The following is a 19,499-nucleotide window of genomic DNA, read 5'->3' on the forward strand; positions in this document are numbered from 1 at the left end:
AGAGGTGCTGGAACTCACCATGTAAGCCTCCCTTGCTCTCTTATAATGGCAATGGCGCCCACCTGAGAGGTGCCATAACTGAGTTCCAGCAAGTTCCAGATAATAATAAAAAAACCCCGGTAGTGACATACCCAAGGGGGCTGATGTGAAAAGAGATGAGGCTTGCAAATCAATTTCCATAGCAAAAAAAAAAAAAAAATAGTGAAGGAAACAGTGATTGACTTGTTATCTCTATTTGCAGCTTGCATAAATTAGGACTAATGAATTGGCAATTGTCATGAAGGACAAACACCCCCCTCAAAAACACACACACAACATTCTCAGTATTTATTTAGGTTGCAATCTCTCTCACATTCTTTAGTGCAATAGCATCCCTTTGAATCATTAGTTTAGTTGTTGGTGTATTAAATCAAGAGCGAGAGTTGCCTCTTCAGAATATGGCTGTTACATTTCCTGTGAGGTTTTTTGATTTTCTTCTTCTACCCCTTGAAGCATTTGCCCCCACAAACAGGGAGAGTTTACTTCAATTTCATGGATCCCTCCTTGACTTCTGGATGTACCTGTGACAGTTGTAATGATAACCCATAACTTCCTTCTGTGAAAGTAAGATCTGCCTTCAGCTTTCCACACTATTCTCTCTTCCTCTTTTACATGCAAATAAAGATTTGTATCTCCCACTTTTGATTTTAAACTAACCACAGTGCTGCATGATATTCAAACCTGGGGAGACTGTGGTTTGTTAATACTATAGTTATTGAGAAGCCAGGATCAAACAGTAGTTCCAGATCTGAAACCATAGTTTAAACAAACTATTTGCCCAAATCAAGTGCCAAAGTCAACTGTGGTTAGCTTTTGAACTCTGCAACAGCTTTCCAGCATCTTTCTCTGGTGTACAAATAACTTCTGTTTATTTCAAAAGTAATACAGGTTTTTTAAAAAAACACAGAACCAAGAATGCACACCAAATCAGCTGCCTTGAATGATTTTAAAGAAAGAGACAACTCCCGCCCCATCACAGGAATTATGGAAGAAAGTGAATCCCTTTACTTCCCCCACAAAAAGCCACACATGGACATATTTCTCTGCAATTTGGCAGGCTTATTCCACTCTGGAGGGAGACCTATACCTGTTCATTTCATCCCCATTGGCCAAAAGGAAGAAAAAAAGGGGGGGACTTATAGCTATTTTTAGATTCCTCATTGTAATAAATGGAGGAACATGAAGCTTTATTTTATAGAGTGGTTCAGAGTCAGAAATACAGAGCAGGGGTCAGCAAACTTTTCAGCAGGGGGCTGATCTACTGTCCCTCAGACTTTGTGGGGGGCCAGACTATATTCGGGGCGAATGAACAAATTCCTATGCACAAATAACCCAAAGATGCATTTGAAATAAAAGCACACATTCTACTCATGTAAAAACACCAGGCAAGCCCCCCAAATACCCCAGAGATGTATTTTAAATAAAAGGACACATTCTACTCATGTAAAAACACGCTGATTCCTGGACCGTCCACAGGCTGGATTTAGAAGATGATTGGGCCGGATCCGGCCCCCGGGCCTTAGTTTGCCTACCCATGGAATGAAGCCATGTACTCCAAATACATGTACTCCAAACACTCAAATGTTGCTAATGAAATAGGAAGCACAATGCTAACAAGGAGGAGGAATTAAAGAAAAAGTTTTGCTTATTCAAGAAATTATGAAAAAATGAATTTTTTGAAAGCTGTGGATATCAACCAAACTGACTTAATTTTTTTGCACTGACAACTGTCCACTTTCGCAAATCTTCGACAAAAGAAACCAAGATTGGGACATTAAGCTTGACCAACATAGCAAAATTGATAAACTAATTATCACGTCTGCAAGTACAATTAACCTGAACTTCACCCTAGTGCTGCTGTGGCTGTATGGATTATCCTTTTAATTACTTGCCTTTCATTAGAGATCATCCTCTATGGCAGTAGGGAGGAAAGTTAGCTAAATAGGAAAACAAAGATAAAATCATGGCAGTCTTCTTTTACATGTAATGATGAATTCATGATACTGAAAATGAAAGATAGCCACAAGGACCACAACTAACTTGTAAGAACTACCCATGCTTTAAAAAACAGCAGCACATATATTCAGAAAGTTAGACATTTCCATCCTTTATGCAGCAGGATTGTATGAATGGCATATAAAATGTGTCCTCATATGTATGCATTATCATATAAAATATATAGCCAGAAGGGAATACAAGGAGCCTGCATATCACAGTTTTGAAAGCCCAATTACCCTAAAGGAAAACAAAAATAAAAAATAAAAATAAAAATAAAACCTGCTGTGGCCAATACCTAGGGCATAAAAATTGACTTACCAAATAGCTAAAATATTTGATATTTATATAGTGTGGTATGATTTTATCTCATACAAAAATCAGGAGCATGTGCAGCAACATTTATTAAAGACTTTCCTCAGATTATGGGGACTAAATTATGTACAAATTGTAATATTGTGATGAGGTATGCAGGAAAATCTCCAAGTTGCCGATGGATCTAACATATATGCCTATATACAGCTAAAGAGGAAATATATGTTTTAAAAAGACAAACTGATACAGTGGTGCCTCACAAGACGAAATTAATTCATTCCGCGAATTTTTTCGTCTAGCGAATTTTTCGTCTTGCGAAGCACGAAATCCCATAGGAATGCATTGAAAATCAATTAATGCGTTCCTATGGTCAAAAAAAGTCCAAACAAAGCCAAATTTGGTACAACAAGGGTTTATTAAGTGCTCTTTAAAGTCACACATACTGTAAAGAGCATTTCAAAATTCAAACCCAGAATTTTTTTTAAAAAACAGCAGAGTGGCCCAATGGTCACAGAAAATCATAAAAATGCAGGGGAAAAAAACAAGCTTCCAGATTCTTGCAAACCCCTCCCCAACTGTTCCCCCAGCCACCCAGCACACAGAAATTCAAATCCAGAATTTTTTTTAAAAAACAGCAGAGTGCCCCAATGGTCACAAAAAATCATAAAAATGCAGAAAAAACACACAAGCTTCCAGATTCTTGCAAATCCCTCCCCAACACCAAGTCCTTGAATTCCAAACACCCCAACCCAAAATCCAAAACCCCCCAAAAAAGTTTTAAAAGCTTAACTTACCAAATGGCTGCAAAAGAAGTTTTGGAAAAGCTTCAAAAATCACCAAAGTCTTTAAAAACCTCAAAAAAGGCTACTATGTACACTGCGTTCTATGAGTTGCTCCTCGAAGTCAAGTCGCAACTGTATTAACGGTGTTAAGAAAAAGGAAACAAACTTGCAAGACGTTTTCGTCTTGCGAAGCAAGCCCATAGGGAAATTCGTCTTGCGAAGCAGCTCAAAAAACAGAAAACCCTTTCGTCTAGCGAGTTTTCCGTCTTGCGAGGCATTCGTCTTGCGGGGCACCACTGTATTTACAACATAGTAATAAATTTTCATATCATCGCAGCTGGAACTGCTATTAACAGAGTGTTGCTAGTGGTTGGCATTCCCTTGTGCAGAGTAATTATATATTTTAGTCAATAGGTGGCACTGGATTTAGTCCACAGTTTCTTGTTACTGTTCTGCTCCTATTATAGACAATAAAGTTTTTGTCTAGCTTCCTGGACAATGTTTCCTCTGAGCTTCCCGTGACATTGGCTTTCCTGCCAATCATTATTTGTAACAGACAAAAGAATCCAATAAGGGAGTGCTGGGCAAAAAATCAAGCCCTAAAAAATAGCACTGGTGATATATTTTCATCTTTGTTGAATCCTTAGTAATCTCAACCCAACAATCCACATGTGGTGTTATGCCCAATCAATATATTTTAGCAGCTGCTTGCGGTAGGAGGCAGTCAATTTGTGCTAGTTCAGTTTTTACCACATTGACTAGAAGTTTTTCAATGTTTTATGGGTTCGTTTTTTTTATTCACACAAACACATTCTGGGCTTAAAATAAAAATGCACTCCTGGTGTTATGTCAAAAATCTTTAGCAAGAAAGAAGATTGTTTTCATTGTTCTCCATCAATCCTGTAGAAATATTCACTGACATGATAAATCATTTTTTATGCCATTCTCTTTTCTAATCAAACGCTCCGTGTGAATTTATAAGCAGCCCAATTGATATGCATCTTGCCATGTATTATGATAGCCCGTGCCCTGTTGCACTGCAAAAACCTGCAGCTGTCTAAAGCTTAATTATGTATAAATGCAAAGCCCAGATGCTTGGCCAACAGTGCTTCAACAAAGGACAGCTCCTCGATTGTTTTTGTTTTAATTATAATTGAGCAGATGTATATATTTCAACCCACATTGTCTCTCGTGTACTTTTCGCCTTTTTCTCTACTGCCTTTGCTCTGAATGCCTTTCTGAAGGAACCATTGAAAGAAAAACAACTACACCGTGAACTGTCTTAAAGATCTAAGTGGGGTCATTAAAGCTTTTGACAAATCCCTCTGCCTTTAAGACAATCTTTTCAAAACTACAAAGATGAGCTCCCTTCTCTATCAGCTGTACTGCAGATAGCTTGGTGGTGGTGGTGGTGGTATGTGTGTGTGCGTATGTTTAAAAAAATAATACTTCAATGGAAACTGGCATCTGGGTTGAAACAAAAAAAGGCTTACACACAGCCAGACTTCTAAAGAATAGAGTGAGATCAGGCAATAAAGCATTACACCTGCTGAAAGCAGGTAATAGAGGCAATGAAAGAGTGTTTGTAACCCGAATTGCCCTGCATAGGAAAGCCTTTTGTCAACTGCACATGGGTGGTCATTCTGCAAAGTCAATAAGGGATCCTGTAGCATTAGGCAAAAACAGGACAAATCGCTGTTTCCCTTTCACACTCAGGTATCACATATGTAACCTTTTTCTCACAGTCATAAAACACCAGTGGCATTGGTCCTCTATTGGTGGTGGTTTGTTGTTGTTGTTTAGTCATTTAGTTGTGTCCGACTCTTCATAACCCCATGGACCAGAGCACGCCAGGCACTCCTGTCTTCCACGGCCTCCCGCAGTTTGGTCAAACTCATGCTGGTAGCTTCGAGAACACTGTCCAACCATCTCTTCCTCTGTCGTCCCCTTCTCCTTGTGCCCTCAGTCTTTCCCAACATCAGGGTCTTTTCCAGGGAGTCTTCTCTTCTCATGAGGTGGCCAAAGTATTGGAGCCTCAGTATCAGGATCTGTCCTTCCAGTGAGCGCTCAGGGCTGATTTCCTTAAGAATGGAGAGGTTTGATCTTCTTGCAGTCCATGGGGCTCTCAAGAGTCTCCTCCAGCACCATTATTCAAAAGCATCAATTCTTCGGTGATCAGCCTTCTTTATGGTCCAGCTCTCACTTCCATACATCGCTACTGGGAAAACCAGTAGATTTTCCCCAGGACCAGCTGAGAAAGGGCACAGTGGTCATCTCTGCTCAAGCAAAAAGTGTCATTCATCACATATAAAATATAACACAAGTAATCTGGTCAGGAAGCTTTTGGGTGCAAGTGGCTTCAGTCTAGCTCCAGTCTTCATAGCAAAATAAGCACAAATCTGTCATCTGCTTATAAGATGACGTGTGCTTTCCCCCTTTGCAGGGCCCTTTCCCAGCTTTGCGGAAGAGAGCCTTGTATGCAAATATGTAATATGTAATGCAGCTCTCAGTGATGGCAATCTGTCCTGCAGGCAAGGCCATTTGTTAGTAACATGTATCAAATAATAAAAAATGATAAGTGAGCATCGCTGTGGATTCAAAGGAATGACAATTCCATTTCCCACATGCACATCCGTTCCGTAGCTCCCCTTTCTTTTTTTTATGGAAAATTATTGCACAACACAATAACCTGACTTCTAGTAAGTGCCTCTTGATACCTGCAGGTATTTCTAAATACCTACTTTAATGGAGCATAAGGAAATCCATTTTGTGTTTCTAATGTATTCCCTGCTGGCCCTGATACCAGACAGTTCAGTATTTTGTCTTAGAGGGCTAACGTAAAGGGAAAGGGGGGGGGAGAGAGAAGAGGATAATCTCAGGCACAATAGATACATGTTATTTTCCCCAGCGTTTGACGGAAAAATAATTGGGTGAGTTCAGGACAACTTCTTGCCCTTTTGAAATCTGAAGCCTGGCCTGGTGAGAGGAAGCTTTTGTGTTTTCTACTTAAAAGGACTGCAATATATATTTTCACATCAGTGTCAGCAACCGCTAAGGAAAGCCAATACAGCCAATGTTATGCTTGCCAAACACAAACAAATTTGTTTTCAAGAAGAGGGCAATTACAAAGCTTCTCATCTGCCAAAACGAGCACATTAAGAATGACCTCTTTTCTTGGGGCACCTGAACACTTGTACAGGAAAGCGCTGGAGATATATAATTAATATTAGCTAACACGCAGTAAGGTTAATTGTTGCTTCTCTGAACACTCAATCTGCATGCAGTTGATAAATCGCACAATGAATCAAAAGTGGCTCATATTTAGGTCACGCAAAGTCATTGCGTCTTCCTTTCCCTTTTTAAAATTTAAACAGTGATCTGGATTAAAACACAAGAGTATTTCTGGAGAGGAATTCAGAGAAGCGCTTGCAATAGGCTGCCTTTTGGTGTAAAAAAGGGAGGGAAAGTTTCCTCAGCACACACCCTAGGGACATGTTAATCAAAGCTTTTTAATGTATTCAGTCTGGTCTCTGACAGGCTTTGTTCCAGTGATGGCATTTTGCAGGATAAGGCTGCAAGTTACCAGTAAGACACAGTAATTGCCGGGGGTGATAGAGTTTCCTACCTTAAGGCTTCCTACTATTCCGTTCTTTGTATTGTTAGGCAAGGCTAGAAATGTCTTGTAATCAACGCACACAAGTGATAAGTGGAAATTTTGATCGGGAAACACATCATGAAGGACAACAGAACAACAAGGTGATCTGTGTTAATTGCAACTCGAACCACTTTTGCCAGATTTCCACTCGCCTGCCACATTTTTTATCATAGAATTGTAGAGTTAGAAGGGATATACCAAATTCTTGGAATGTCATGGAAATCCCAAATTCTTGTTGGGATTTGGTACCATTTCCTCAGTGGTCAGTCAATCAGTCGATGTGTGTGAAGATTTGCTAAATCTTTCATTCACACAGATACTGTTTTTGGTGACACAACTGGAGCTGATTAGAGTCCTCTTCAGGTGTTCACTGCAGAAGACACAAAGGTGCAGAGTTTGCTATTCCCTCAAATGACATCATGCTCTGCATTGCAACATAACTTGACTCACAATTGGTTGAGGGAGCTGGTTCATTGTGCAAAAGTTTCCAGTGTGGGAATGAAAGCACAGTTGATGCAGATGATGTCGTTCAGGAGCGGGGCTAATCCTGCACATTCCTGGAACTACCAAAATATTGAACCACCGGATACCAAGTCACCAAAATGATACTGAACAAGGCATATTCTTCAAGCAGTGTTAAGAAAGTAAATATACGTACTAATGTCAAAACACACAAATCTAATGTTCATGAAGTGCGCAGAGTAATTTGAAGTGGCCATAACACATGTGCGAGGCTTGGATCAGTGGCTACTTTGTCACGAGAAGCCACTTGTCAGGTGGGAAGGATCTGCCTGGTTGTTGCTTACTAGGAGGAAGAGGGTGTTAAGTATAATAGATTTAATTGACACAGAAATGGAAAGTTTCTGTGTATTAATGAAGGTTTAAAAATGGATAATAGCTAAATGTGCACTGGAGAAATGGTTTAACATGGGGATTTTCCATGAGACCATATTACAAGCAAGAGCTCTCTCTGAGTTGTAACTAGTTAATGCTTACCTGTTGATTGTTTTTCGACTCTGTGCTTAGAGTGAACCTTTGATCATGCAATGGAGGCATTGAGTTGCAAATTTCCATTTTGAAAGGGAGCTACCTTTAGCCTTTTGTCTCCCAAACTCCATGGAGTGAAGATGTAAATGAAGCTCGTGAGGAAAATAGCTCCAGGAAAATGGATGCTGTTAAAGAGAGAGATATCTTTGCTTAGAGGTCTGTTTGGATTATTTCATATTTTCTAAGATGCAGAGACTGTGCTGAACAGCACAAGACATTGTATTTTGGGATGTATCTTTAATGCTTGTGTTCTGTTTTTTAACAAAAGTTCTGTAAGTCAAAGTTTGAATAATATTCTTATGGGCCTGCACAATGATTTCTTCCCAAAAGGAGCCAATTCTTATGCTTCCAGTCACTTCAAACTGCACAATATTAATATCTGCATCAGAGGGGGAGGGACAAGGTGACAGAGAGGTTGATGCGGTACAAACAGAGCAGCAGCCGAGCCAATCCTGTGCTCCTGCTGGCATGTTTGCACCGCACCAGCCTCCCCGCCACCTTCACTTCTCCCTCTTGGTAAGCATTAGCAACCAACCTGCAAGGAAGCTATCATAACAGTTCCACCCCACCTGGCTAGCCACTTCTGCCTGACACAACAAAGTCTCCCATAGAGTCGGAAAGCAATAGGTGGAATGTAAAGGAGGAGCGTCAGAATTACAAGGGAGACCAGCAACTAGCAAAAGGTGCCTGCAGCAACTGGAAAGAAGGAGGAGGAGGAGGAGGAGGAGGAGGAGGAGGAGGAGGAGGAGGAGGAGGAGGAGGAGAAGAAGAAGAAGAGGAAGAATTTATATCCCGCCCATCTGGCTGGGTTTCCCCAGCACTTTAGGCAGCTTCCAACAAAATATTAAAAATGCGATAAAACATCAAACATTAAAAACTTCCCTAAACAGAGCTGCCTTCAGATGTCTTCTAAAAGTCAGACACTTGTTTATTTCCTTGACATCTGATGGGAGGGCGTTCCACAGGCCAGGCGCCACTACTGAGAAGGCCCTCTGCCTGGTTTCCTGTAACTTCACTTTTCACAGTGAGAGAATGGCAGAAGACCCTCAGAGCTGGACCTCAGTGTCCGGGCTGAACAATGGGGTCACTTACAGAACAAGTCAGCCCCTTAAACCACTGGACATGCCACCATGACAGAAATCCTGTAGAGAGGTTCAACCTCAATCTTTCTTACCAGGAAGTTATCCACCTTCAAAGCAGACAGAGAAAACAGGACCATATCCATGATGGGACAGAGAAACAACAAGAAGGGAAGAGTGTTCCTGACTGCTTCTCTACTCAAATTCGCCCACTCTCAAATCTTCTTTTCTTTTCTTTTACAAAGCATAATCATAGTAAAATGGTACTGAGTTTTCGTTACATATATTTGTGTGTGATGTCCATGGTAAAATGCAAGTATTTATCAACTGTTTGATAAATATCCTACATTGTTCCATATAATACAGAATAGATATCATGTTTGCAGCCCAGAGATATGCAGGTATTGCCCTGCAGTTTAAAAAAATATATATGGGCACTATGACGCTTGCTCTCAGGGCCTGCTTTCTGGATCCGTTTTATCATTTAAAATAGTCAACAACTGCAATCACCTAGATTACATTGTTAGTCTGCACACTGCTCTATGCGAGCATTCACGGTAAGAATAAGACGTTAAGTGAATCTGACATGCAGTTTACCAGCAAGTTTCACAGTACATGGGCAAAATGTTGCCCTGAATATGTAAAATATTATGATCATTGCCATACCTAACTAATTGCATTTGAAGCATGCTGGCCATAAAATTAATTAGCAGTACAGAAAGCATCATGATAACCAGCTATAAATACTAAACACAACTAATTATTTCAGTCATAAAAGGGCCCTGCCAATTTATAATGAAGCAATATGTTGCACACACACAAAGAAATCTTTTGTTTTGCCTCTCCCCTCCTCCATGCCACATATTTGCCCATGGAACTTGTTCCATTTAGTGACAGCGTCAGTACTAGCGGATACCAGACGGAATACAAGCTAAAATGAAACCAGCCTAGGATTTTCAGCGTTCTTTAAGATGTTTTGCAACTGCAAAAATGCAGGTAACATTCTTTTATCGTCGGCATCAAAAGCAGTAGGTCACTCTGGATCTGCTGAGAACATTTTGAGCTTTAGCAACAATTGATTTCCTTAAAAACAAAAAAAAAGCAGCTGGCATTACAAAGAATAGCCCTCTTTCGATTTTTCTGTTCCACTGAAGCATTCAGAGAATGCAGCAGGCATAATAGGCTGAAGTAAACAGTGTCAGGTTCTGTTATATCAGGAACTCTTTTAAACCAGCCAGACAAGCTATCATCAGTACTTGAAACACTGTAAATAGCTGTTGAGCCTGAAAATGAGTTTGTTTCCTAACAAGGGTTTTGATGACATTTGGAGGAATAGAAGAAGATGCTTTGCCGACGGTTGTTGTTGCTACACATTCAGTTATGATATGGTTTTATTAATGAGTCAATACGAGCAGTCCATGAGGGGCACTTAATAGAATTAGAAGCTCACTCAGCAAAGTGCCATTGAACTGCATGCTCATAAAGCTTTCCTGGGAACGTGAATGAAAAATAGAGATGGACTGTGTAAATGCCCTGCCTCAAGGTCAGCGTTGGGTGGCTTCAACAGAAATTGTTAGGGTGGTGGCTGAGATAACAGAGCTAACCTATTTCTAAATAACATACCGAGTGGCTAGCAGTGGTCCAACGTGGGGTGGGCAATTCAGCCAACAAGGTGTGGGCCAAACCAGATGTGCATTAAATATGCTACCATGTCTTTGAATTATCATGGAATGCTAAAAATGACATTGCCAGACCATCTAACCATGTAGCCTTATATCTGGCGAGTATCTTCTTTGGATTAATTCTCTTGATTTTTTCTTCTTTGGAAACATTCCCCCCCCCCCCCGGTTGTTCTCCACCCAGATCCAAAACCCTATATGCTTAGGGGCAGCAGTTCATTGGCTCTCTGTTATGGTTGGTGTGAGAGGTGCAGGGCAAATGGAGATGAACTACAACTGCTTTCTTTTCATGTGTGGCAGAACTGCAATGCTCATGGGGATATATATATGCTGATGCAGCAACATTACAAACCTAGGTAGAACTCAGGGAGAGCATCAAAGCTATATCCAAATAAAAGCTTGCATGTACTGAGCTTATTCTGAATTGAGTCAAGGGAGTTTGCCCATCAGTACTTACACCTTCAAATAAAAGAGAAAAGTTACAGTCCAGGGTCATTTTTTAAGGCCATTCATATGCTATTTCTCATTCCCATCTTCTGGGGATGCAGAGGAGATTCTAAACTTAGAAGTTCTGTGAATTCATGAGGGTGATGGAAGCGATGTTGTGTGGTGGTGGTACATTTTGAGAATAGGGACCCGAGTGGTGCTGTGGTCTAAACCCCTGAGCCTCTTGGGCTTGCCAATCGGAAGGTTGGTAGTTCGAATCCCTGCAACAGAGTGAGCTCCCATTGCTCTGTCCCAGCTTCTCCAACCTAGCAGTTCGAAAGCACGCCAGTGCAAGTAGATAAATAGGTACAGCTGTGGCAGGAAGGTCAACGGTGTTTCCGTGTGCTCTGGTTTCCATCACAGTGTCCCGTTATGCCAGAAACGGTTTAGTCATGCTGGCCACATGACCTGGAAAGTGTGGACAAACACCGGCTTCCTTGACCTGTAAGTGAAATGAGCACCGCAACCCCATAGTCGCCTTTGACTGGACTTAACCGTCCAGAGGTCCTTCACCGTTTTTTTCTTTTACTACATTTTGAAAGTGGTTTTAGCTAGGGTACACATCTACTGAAGAAACCAATGTCAACCTTCTGGGTATTCTTGGACCCATCCCTGCCTATGAATGTGCAAGTGATAGCAGTGGCTTGGAGAGCCTTTTACCAATTCTTTCTGATTTTCCAACTGCACACTTTTCTGGAAAAATCAGATCTAGTCCTAGGTTGTGTTCCACTGTATCCCATTGCTGCCTCTTCAAAATTGTCCTGAAACTTCAATTATTTCAGAATGGTGTGGCCCAACTTGTTTCTGGGATCGGCAAAATGGATCACATTATGTCAATTTTGTTCTAATATTTTGTCATAGAGAGGCATGATAGTAGTTAATGAATCAAAACAACGAATAAATAAAATACATTAAAATATCATGCTGCTGTCGACTTGAATAGGAAATGGATAGTGACCAAAATCTAAAAGGCAGCAGATCTTGCTATTTATATATTGATTGGCTGAGATTTCAAACAGATAAATAGATAAGTGAATAATCAGCCTTTTCCCAGAGAAAACTCTGCTTAATGCCACATATAAGCTGATAAGCATTCATTTGAGTTTGGCAGACAGAATGCAACAGACAGCCCCCATGTGCATTGTGAGCAGCTTGCAAACTTTTGGATACAAATCCAAAGCGCTTAGCTTGGAAGGAATACCTCGACTGTCCAAACCACTATGCACAGAACCAATTTGGTATGAAACAGATGTACTATGCACATAGAAAACCTCAATTTGAGAGAGAATAGGAATCATATTCAAATGATCTGTGCTTGATAATCTCAAGACAATGAATCAGTAGTAGGCCAGCATGTAAAAGATGGTGCTGAGTCTGGCCCTTATCATTAGTGTATTAAGGTTTCCTGGAAGATAATTAGACAGGATTTTCTGTGTCATTAAGCAATTCACTTTATGTTCCGTATACGCTTTATACTCAGTTTCTGTGGCCTGCTCTCTCCCACCCCACTCTCAGCTCTTCTGCTACAGTCCTGGGACCCTTCACCTGGCCAAGGACCCATCATCTGCTATACGACCCATTATTTATTCTTCTGTGCCTGAGTTCAGCAGAAGCAGACCTGCCTGTCTTCTACTGACACTTTCTTGTTATAAAGGCTTTCATTTTTTTATCGCAGGAATGAAGAGCTTAAGTCGTTAGTGAGATGATTATACAATGCATCGAAATAGACCAACTTTCCCCAACCTGGTGTTCATCAGAGGTTTTGGAATGAAACCCCCAAGAGCCCCAGCTAGCATGGCCAGGTTGCGGGACAGCATCTCTAATTAGAATAGAGTATTTCTAACCCATGGAGGAAATTCACTGGAATTGACTGAATACATTGCTTTATGGATGATGGCAGAACATTTACTGTGTTGTCTTTAGAGTGGGTTTCAAAGCGCTTTCTGTAGCACGTCCTTGACTTCTTTAGGAGTCTGAAAAGCCAGTTCTGTAGAGATGCCCTGGGGCTTAATTAGATTATATCTGAGTGGAGACAGAGCATGTATATCAGGAGTGGGGATTCAGTGGTTTCCATACTTATTTAACACAGGTATAGCTTGTTCTTGACTATGTGATCACAAGGTGGAAATACATCCCATAAAATTACAAAATGAGCAAACACCTCAAAATCCCACAATAACAAAATGCAGAATACCAACAGTCATAAAAGGCAGGTGGTTCTTTCTTTTCCCGAATGGTTAAAATGTCCTTGTTGGACTCTGACTTCCATCAGCCCAAGCCGGCAGTGGCGTAGCGTGGGGGGTGCAGGGGGGGCGGACCGCACCGGGCGCAACATCTGGGGTTAGGGCAAATCAATGGGTTAGGGGGCGCAAATCCACGGGTTAGGGGGCGCAAATCCACGGGTTAGGGGGCGTAAATTACTTGCCTTGCCCCGGGTGCTGACAACCCACGCTACGCCACTGCAAGCCGGCATGGCCAATGGCCAGCGATGTTGGCAGCTGTAGACCAATAAAATCTGGAGGACCACAGGCACCCACCCCTAGTTCCCACTTCTTAGAAGCCTCATTCTGCTCAATAAACATGGGGATTACTTCCTTTGCCTAAGGAAAGCTGATATACGTTTGTAATCAGACTTGCCCTAAGAGGCCAGTTCTGCACTAGGCCTCTAAGGCACAATTGAAACTTTGGAATCTAGAGAAACAGTCGAACAGTCCCTGCTCTATCTGTTGTGCTCTGTGTTGGCAGTTGTAACCTAGCCAGTACTGGCCCAGCTGTTTCCAGCTTCTGCTTTGTGATCTCTCAGAGTACACTGAGAAGGCGATCTACTCAGCTCCCTACCTGACATATCACAATTGTAATGGGGATGATGGAGCCGAAGAGGGTCACCCTCCATGCACCATCATCAACATATTAATCACGCTCCCCACAGACCATCACACAGCTGTTTGTCAGGCTAGGGGAAACACAGTTGTGATGGAGTGTGTGCATGAATGAGTGTGTGTGCAAATCAATTATGCCTTCCAGCTAACTGAATTTGGGTTTCCAAGTAGAATACTGTCCATTGATATTTGGCTGAAGCTCTGATATACTTGGCATATTTTTTTTTCATGATGCTTTTATAGATCCTTTGATTATGCTTTTTTTTTTTTAATGGACAGTAAAACGGAGGAAATGGCAAAGATAGTTGAGTTTTCAGCAATAGTTATAAGAAGACCATTTGTCCATTTCTGGGTCTTTTAAGCACTCACATTCTTAAACAGAATGTAATTATTGAGGAAATTAACTTTATAGCTGCAGATTGTGGTGTCATGATAATTTAGAGGAATAGAAGGAATGTTTTCTTAGCAATCTTTTTTATCTCTTTCTTTTTTGGTTATCACTTAATGGCATTCATTAAAAGTGATAACAGAAATTGCTTCTCATTTTAAATTTCCTACCAAGTCTCCTGTTTAGTTGAGTTAACTTTCCTTGGAACAATATATTAGTGTCATGCTCAATTGACTTTCTTTGTAAAGGAAATGAAAGTCCATTCTCTGCACCAGTGGAAACAATATAAATATACATGTTTCTGTCCTTTTGTTAAAATAATTGTAAACTCCAACAAAATCTGTCACAGACAACCTCTATATTGTGATGCAGAGCAGCTGGCTGAAGTCAATTCCCCCCACCTCCAGTTTTTAAAAAAACATTATTTACCTTTTGGAATCCAGGGCAGGCTAGCAGAGAGCAAAGGCTTGAGCTTTCAATGTCAGCCAATCAGCCGTTTCTCATTTCCTTTCCTCATGCTTTTCTCTGGAACAGCCTGCAGCAAGAAAATATATTGACTTTCCTGAGAACTTGGTGTTCAGACTTTGAAATTGCACTCCCTATCTTTTAATCATTTGATACCGAGAACAGACAAAGGAAGAAATCAAAGGACCATCCTACTCAGCTATCTTTCCACCTCCTTGTCCTGTCACATGCTTTGTAATTTCGGGACAACAAATCTGTCTCTATAAAACTCGTGATTTCCACTGGTTTGACCCTTCTGCGGTGGAGGTCAACAGGAATTCTATTTGTTGCTTAACTGGTTTCTGATCAGATGCCAACTTCTGCATTCTTGAAATAGAGACCCAGCCATGCCCTGCTCAAGGGACCTCACACACTCAGCGTATAATTGCTCTCATACTTCATGTGTGAGACAGGTAACTGTCCAGTCATTGAGTGTTGTTTATTTTATGTTATAGGCATTTCAACACTGGTAGGGTTTTCTTCTCAATAAACCTTTGCAGAACAAAATCATTTGAGGAGCAGTACATTCCTTACCAGTACACACTTGGCCAAGGCAACAGGAGACAACCCATTCTTCAAGAAGCCTAGGTATGAGTCTTTGGAAGGAATTCAGCATAGCACTAAGGATATTGCTGTCAGTGCAAACATTTCTGCTTTCTGATGAAATGATTTCCTCTCCCCCTCTCCCCAGTTGTGGTTCTGGGGGTTCGTCTGACTCCACCAAGCCAATTTGGGGGAATGCGAGGGGAAGAGAGTGGGGAAAGCCCTGTTGCGTGGCTGAAGTCCTTGCAAGGGCTTCCACCTAGCAGGAATTGTTCCTTGAATCTAGCCCTCCATGTTTGATCTTTTCCTTTGCCACCTGCTTTTGCTACAGAACCTAACCACCTTCTTCTGCCTTTCCATAGGGTCACATCCAAACTGCATGTGAGATCATTATCTTCAGTTTCACAAGTAGGCAAAGAAAGATGGAGCACTCATAAAGCAATAGAAGTGGGAGGAAGTTGATATGATCATGGGAGACTATAGTGGTTCAGGAAGAGCTTGGTAGAAAAAGCTTCTGAAAAGCTTTAAAGCAGGAATGAGGTGCTCATGACCCTACAGCTATTGTTGCATCTCAACTCCTATTAGCCCTAGCCAGAAAGGCCCATGTTCATGGATGGTGGAACTGCAGTCCAGAAACACATGGAAGACTACAGGTCAGTGGCGTAGTGTGGGTTGTCAGCACCCGGGGCAAGGCAAGTAATTTGCGCCCCCTAACCCGTGGATTTGCGCCCCCTAACCCTAACCCCCAGATGTTGCGCCCGGTGCCGCCGGCCCCCCCTGCACCCCCATGCTACGCCACTGCTACAGGTTCCCTACCTTTGGTTTAAAGGAAGAGACGGAGCAGGAATAAAAGAGGAACAAAATCTGTTTCAGGCCCCAATAACATCAATATCATAGGAGCAGAAGAAGAGGAGAGAACAAGTGTGATAATGGAATTGGAAGGGACCCTTGAAGATCATCTAGCCCAGGGGTGGCCAACTCCCAAGAGACTGCGATCTACTTACAGAGTTAAAAACTGGCAGTTATCTACCTCCTTCTTTGGAGTTCAGGTCAAAGTTCTTGAGCTTTTTGTTGAGCTTTTTTAGGGAGAAAGCCCCATTTTGGGGGAGTGCAGGACAAAAAAAGTTAGCTTTTTTAAGGGTAGCCAAAGTTGTAGAGGTTCTTTGGGGGGAGCCAGTGATCTACCACAGATGTACAGTGATCTATCGGTCTCTACCCCCATCGTTCTGCCCGGATGGTGAGGTCCAGCGTCAAGGGCCTTCTGGCAGTTCCCTCATTGCAAGAAGCAAAGTTACAGGGAACCAGGCAGAGGGCCTTCTCGGTAGTGGTGCCCTTCCTGTGGAACGTCCTCCCATCAGATGTCAAAGAGATAAACAACTACCTAACATTTAGAAGACATCTGAAGGCAGCCCTGTTCAGGGAAGTTTTTAATGTGTGACATTTTAATGTATTTTTAATCTTTGTTGGAAGCCGCCCAGGGTGGCTGGGGAGACCCAGCCAGATGGGCGGGAAACAAATAAATTATTATTATTATTATTATTAATTATTATTATTATTATTATGACATGCCTGATCTAGCCCAGGAATACACAGCTGTCCCATCTGGGGATCAAACCTGCAACCTTGGTGCTATCAGCACCCACTATCAGCTGAGCTGTCCAGGAAGCCCTTAAAAGGCCACTGGGTTTCTTAAGTGTGAATGGAACCACTCCTTCAGTAATGGGGCTGTCTGAAGCACAGTGACAAGTTAAGACTGCCTTCTTATATCTTTAAAAGCTTGTGGAAAATTAATAAAAAAGTTATTGGTGGGTGGGGAGTCCTGATAAATTTATTTTAAAATCAATGGAACCTAAAAAATAAGTGTCACAAAGAAATATGGCCACATCTGAAGTCTAACAAAAAAAGTTGTTTTTCATGTAACTCTCTCTCTGTGTATGTGTGTGTATAAGATATAAAAGTGAAATGAAAGCAGAAGGGTGAAATGATGAGCAAACATTTTAAATCCTTTTCCTTTACTGGAGATGCTTTTGATACAATTAATTTGGAAAGCAATGCCTTAAAATTTCGGGAAGTTGGAAATGCAAATAACATCAGTACTGTATTTGTCCAGTAGATATTGGGTCCAACATCTTAAGAAGAATTTTTAGTGACCACGAATACAAAAGTACAAAAAAGAAGCATTTTGAACAGTAGGATATTGTGAAGTAGCCAGATCCTGTGTGTTAGACTCACAGACCCTCCAAGTCAAATTCAAAGTTACTGCAGACTGCAAAAAAATGTACAAATGGCCATGCTTATTAAATGACAAACAAACAAATAGCCATGCTCCAGAATATGCAATAGAAAAACACCTTAGCAATCCCAAACATTGCCACATGAACATACACAGAACAAGATGAAAAATAGCACTTTACATTATACACTCATTTTTATGGAAACAGTCAAGAGTCATATAACATAGCATTGAGCCCTGAAGACATGAGTAAAATTTGCTTTCGCAGCCATTGTGAGAAACACTGAATATCCATGAAAATGAATGTGCCAATTCTGATCTATGTCTTCAGCGACGATTATGAAAACTCTGTATTTGCCATCTAGCTTTTTATTTCACCTGCTGAGACTATTCACCCACGTGCAGCTAGACACTGAAATTATATGGAAAGGACCTTTGGCTATGAAAGATGGTAAATCAGAGCACGGATTCATAGGCAAGGGAGGTCTGCCATGGGACTCTCAGTCATACCATGAGACAACTTAGACTCCATACTCAATAGTGTTATGCCTCTCTCCACCCAGTCTTTGGATGCTATTGTGTATCATTTCACTTGCTTCAATATGTGATAAATCAGATCTGGACTTTTGCACCAAAGTCATGTCCTGAAAGCACCACTGGACTCCCTCTCACACACAGCTTCAGTTGAAGAGAGAGGAGGAATCTGTTGTAAATGGATTTATAACTAGAAAACTGAAGTTCCAACCTGATTGAGCTTTGCCCACATTGGACCACCTCTTGCATTGATCTTCCACTTATGTGTGAACTGGTTATGATATATGTGTGTGTGTGTGTGTGTATGCATGTGTGTGACACTAATTCTATGCAAAATTCTGTGCAAACAATGTGTGTATCGTAAGTATGAATCAGTACTATATTTCTACGGCACAATTTTTTAAGTATTAATGAGGATCTTTCTTCTATGTATCTGTTGGTGCACTGGCTGCTCTAGAATACCTGAAATGTATAAATATACACATGTATAATATTATTTGAATGCATGCTCTATGTGACATATCTTGCTTGTTGTTGAGATAAAGGAACGAGGTGGCAATTAGAAAAATAATAATCTGTACACATGAGCCTAATGTTGAGATTGTCAGAAAATTCCCATGCCTAACTGCAGTAAGGGGACGCGGGTGGCTCTGTGGGTTAAACCACAGAGCCTAGGGCTTGCTGATCAGAAGGTTGGCGGTTCGAATTCCCGTGAAGGGGTGAGCTCCCATTGCTCGGTCCCTGCTCCTGCCAACCTAGCAGTTCAAAAGCACATCAAAGTGCAAGTAGATAAATAGGTACCACTTTGGCAGGAAGGTAAAGAGCGTTTCTGGTTCACCAGAAGCGGCTTAGTCATGCTGGCCACATGACCCGGAAGCTGTACGCCGGCTCCCTCAGCCAATAAAGCAAGATGAGCACTGCAACCCCAGAATCGGTCACGACTGGACCTAATGGTCAGGGGTCCCTTTACCTTTACCTAACTGCAGTATCACAGCATTATAGCAAGAAATGCACTTTGATCCTCTATCCCATTATTTTTGGGCATAGCTTCCATGGTGTGGGTTCAAATAATTGGTCCTGCCAGTGGACTGGATGACACACACACACACACACACACACCCTGGATCCCTTCCAAATCTATGATTCCCAGCACACAGACAGTGGAGAGCATTCAATTGGGCAAGTAGTAAGACCTGGACTGATTGAATGTTTGCAACAGCACAACGTATAATTCCTTTTTTAAAACAACTGTTTCTGTTGAAAGTTTTCAGCAGAAAATGCAATAAAAATCAAACTAACCTAAATAAATAAAAATGGTAAGAAAGCAAGACAGGAGAAGAA

General features: G+C 41.4%; 1 long non-coding RNA gene across 1 annotated transcript; it reads right to left on the reverse strand.

Annotated features, from left to right (window-relative positions):
• Positions 1-404: 404 nt before the first annotated feature.
• LOC310745139 lies at positions 405-14,954 on the reverse strand. Its single transcript, XR_014539976.1, has 3 exons — positions 14,774-14,954; positions 7,783-7,958; positions 405-560 (listed from the first exon to the last, which is right to left on the reverse strand). It is a non-coding gene; the product is annotated as an uncharacterized lncRNA (long non-coding RNA).
• Between the last annotated feature and the right edge of the window lie 4,545 nt (positions 14,955-19,499).

This window comes from Podarcis filfolensis (assembly GCF_964270895.1).
Source record: "Podarcis filfolensis genome assembly, chromosome: 11".
Lineage (NCBI taxonomy): Eukaryota > Metazoa > Chordata > Lepidosauria > Squamata > Lacertidae > Podarcis > Podarcis filfolensis.